This window comes from Saccopteryx bilineata, chromosome 8 (genome assembly GCF_036850765.1).
Source record: "Saccopteryx bilineata isolate mSacBil1 chromosome 8, mSacBil1_pri_phased_curated, whole genome shotgun sequence".
NCBI lineage: Eukaryota > Metazoa > Chordata > Mammalia > Chiroptera > Emballonuridae > Saccopteryx > Saccopteryx bilineata.
Genome location: NC_089497.1, coordinates 3,852,642 through 3,856,588, shown reverse-complemented (window position 1 = coordinate 3,856,588; position 3,947 = coordinate 3,852,642). Strand labels below are relative to the sequence as shown.

Below are 3,947 nucleotides of genomic sequence, written 5' to 3'. Positions count from 1 at the left end.
AAAAGTATGAATATAATAAAATTTACTTTAAAATTATTCAAAGGGAAAAAAAAGCCATTTGTTGTCAGCACCCTACTGTACTTTGGGGAAAGATAGGAAGTATGTTGAATTTTAGCACAGGAAACCATGTTCTGAACTTGAAGCCAAACACACAAACTTAGTAGTGTTTGTGTAGCTGCGTGTTTACAGTAGTGACCAGTAAAACTTACATGGAGCTACTCCATGCAGAGTGCTGTTCTAAGATTTTTCTATGTATTGATTAATTTATTTGAACTCTTAACAAAGTCTTGGTTTGGCACAGGATACGTAGGACCACAAAAAAACAACAAGAACAACTTATGGTCACAGACAGCAGCGTGTGGCTTCCAGGCTGGGGCGAGGTGAGGGAGGGTATGGGGAGATACATGGAGACAGACAAAGATTTTTTTTTTCTTTTTTTTTTTTTTTCGTATTTTTCTGAAGCTGGAAACGGGGAGACAGTCAGACAGACTCCCGCATGCGCCCGACCGGGATCCACCTGGCATGCCCACCAGGGGGCGACGCTCTGCCCACCAGGGGGCGATGCTCTGCCCATCTGGGGCGTTGCTCTGTTGCGACCAGAGCCACTCTAGCACCTGGGGCAGAGGCCAAGGAGCCATCCCCAGTGCCCGGGCCATCTTTTGCTCCAATGGAGCCTTGGCTGCGGGAGAGGAAGAGAGAGACAGAGAAGAAGGAGAGGGGGAGGGGTGGAGAAGCAGATGGGCGCCTCTCCTGTGTGCCCTGGCCGGGAATCGAACCCGGGACTTCCGCATGCCAGGCCGACGCTCTACCACTGAGCTAACTGGCCAGGGCAAGACAGACAAAGATTTGACTTGAAGGTTGGTCACCATGCGATGTGCAGAGATGTGTTGTAGAACTGGTCACCGGAAACCTGCATGATCATGTGGACTGGCGTCACTCCAATAACATTCAATAAATAAAAGATGAATTCAGTTCTCGTTCAGATGAAGGTGCTGTCGAGACAGATGGGAGTGCATCAGAAAGAGGAGGAAACATCCAGTGCAGAGGGGTTGAGACCAGAGCTGTTTGGGGGCACCTGCGTGGGACCATCTGGAAGGCAGCTGGCCCCCCAGAATGACTGACTTCAGAGTCATCATTCTCTAGAGGAGCTTGAGAACTCTCCCAAAATCTGCGTGGGCTGAGAAGAGAACAGAGGGTGGAACAGAGAGGTCGCGGTGAGTACGTGAGAGCCAGGAGAAAAAACTGAGAGAAGGGAGGAGTGAGTGACCGTCTCAAGTACCAGAGAGAAGAGAAAATTTTCGAACACATCCCCGGGTTCAATAATTAATTCTTCATGATGGCTGAAATGTGATTTCTAGACCTTGTTAGGTATTCCTATAAATGCTACACCAATATTATGGAGAGAAATGAGTTAAAAAAATGGTCAGTGACACAATACATGTGACTTGGGGCAATAGTCCAATATCACAATTGTTCATAATCCATAACTTATATCTTCTAGAAACACCGAATAAGAGAGTCTAGCCTTGGTGTAACGCAGATACTAAGTAATGCCTCCGGTTACTGCACTTCTAGGGTGACTAGTTAAACAGCTGTGGTTGTGGTCACCAACGCACTGCCGGTTTCTTGGAGAAGTCTAAGGAGACATTAGTCTGAATACTCGGTTTCCATCAAGCCATTTTGCTTGTGTCTACACTCTCGTGTGCAATGGGAAGTCGCAGGTTATTCCACTCAGTATTTTTCCAGTCGCTGCCGGGAAGCTGGCTTATTGAAAATTACCCTGGAAAACCCTCATCCCTTCACTAAAATTGGACATGAGTTTGTTTGCGGAAGCAATCGAAATGTTAGGATTCAGCCCAATCGTCATAAAAGATATTTCCTGAGTTTGGATTGGAAATCTATTCAGTTGAAGACATGCTAAAAATATTCTTGACCTCTTGGAATGCACCTGCAGTGTCTCCTTCACATCCTGACCCTCTCGTCTTCCTTTGGGCCAGGTGTAAATGCTTCTGAAACCAGAGAGCTGCCCTGCTCCGAGGACAGAGCTGACTGTAACGACATTAGGTTTCTTTCCAATCCAGGTTAACGGCACAGAATTATAATTAACTGCCCATTTCGTGTGTAAACAATATCATCAGGAAACAGCCTTGTTTACAGACTTAACACGGGCGTGCTAAGACCTTAATATAAATGTAAATATTTCACCCAGAAGGCAGGCCCTGGAGAGTGTGAGGCAAAAAAAAAAAATAGCAAAATGGCTTGAAAAGTAGCACTAATGACAGTGTTAGCACGGCCAGTCTTCATGATTTTATTTTGATAGCTTACGAGAATAAATTGAAAATCAGAACAATGACAGAAGTGGGCCTCACCTGAGTTTGGGCTGCTTCACATTGGTCTGATCTCTTTAGCAACACGCTCTTGTTCATCTCGAGAGTGGACCCTTTATTGGCTCTGGTTATTGGGACAAACCTGCAGTGAAGGTGACATTGGCTAGGTCATCCTTTGGTTTCCTCTCTAAGCTTTGAATCCAGACGCAAGAAACAAAGAGCCTGAAGTCGTGGGAGATCCGTTTCTTCTCAGAGATGCAACGTACTGTTCTTGTAAAAGACGCTTCCTGCTTTGTCACTTTTCCCAGCAGCCCCTTCGAACGCCTTCCTTCTGGCTCTTCCTTCACTGTGGTTCTTTCTCCTTCTTTTCCAAGTGAAAGGAGAAGTGAAGAGACAGATTCCCACACACGCCCCGACTGGGATCCATCCAGCAACCCTTGTCTGGGGCCGATATTCTGCTCATCTGGCACCATGCCCACAACTGAGCTATTTTTAGCACCTGAGATAGAGGTTCCTAGAGCTACCCTCAGTGTCCAGGGCTGATGTGCTCAAACCAATTGAGTCATGGCTGTGGGAGGGGAAGAGAGAGGGAAGGAGGAAGAGAGAAAGGGAAGGGGAAGGGTAGAGAAAGAGATGGTTGCTTCTCCTGTGCACCCTGACCAGGAATCGAACTGGGACATCCACACTGCGGGACCACTGTGGTTCTTAAGATTCTCATTGATTATGACAGCCGCTCTAGCAAATAAATGCACTTGGGACAAGTCCTTCTCGTCTCTGTGGTCTGGTCTTGAGGTGTTTAAAACGACCACGACTCCATGTCTTCAGTGCTTACATATAATGCATCTTGTAGCTATGCCTGCTGCTGAGTTGTGTGATCTTTCTGTTCCAGTTAGGAATAAGATGTCCTTGCTTCCAGGCAGATGCTGGGCATGGTGAGGGGGACATGGGTGAGACATCTATGCTCATTCGCCTCTGGACTGAATGCCCTTGAGTTTGGGACAACTTTGCATCTTTACCTGGTGATCTTGCACGGGTCAGAAGCTCTGGGTCCTCAGGACACAGGCTGGGATGCTGGCTCTGGCCGAGGAAGCCAACCCTGCTGCTTGTCTGCGGGGAAAGGTTAGGAGGACATCCCTGTCTCCTCACTGCCCTTGGTTAGAGCCAAATGCAGTGGGAAATCCCTGCAAATGGTGAATTACACTGTCTACTTTATAATGTGAGAAAGAGAGAAACATGTTCCTTCTACTTCGAGTAGCCCATAGAAATACGAGAATAGCATTGATTTTCTAAATCAGACAAACTCCCCCCCCCACCCGTAACTCTAAACAACAACAAAAAAGAGTTGAACTGATTTTCTTTTCATCGTCTATTAGGTAGACGTTATTTTCAGTTATTATCTTCCATTAAGTGGAGTAAAATATCTTTACTATTGTGAAAGTGCCCAGCTGCAATTAAATCAATCATCTCCTGGAGCCTGGCAGGGCGGAGATGGTGCTCATTCTTTCCACTTCTTGGAGACAGAACCCTCTCCTGCCCAAGGGCACCACCCGCTGAGCCTCCACTTTGCTGGAATGAGCCCGATGACATCCTGTGGGGAATATGCTTCTTACTTAGACCAAA

General features: G+C 46.7%; 1 non-coding gene across 1 annotated transcript; it reads right to left on the bottom strand.

The window, feature by feature from the left end:
* Positions 1-755: 755 nt before the first annotated feature.
* On the bottom strand, positions 756-831 carry TRNAA-GGC (transfer RNA alanine (anticodon GGC)). The gene has a single exon. It is a non-coding gene; the product is annotated as a tRNA-Ala (tRNA).
* Positions 832-3,947: the final 3,116 nt, after the last annotated feature.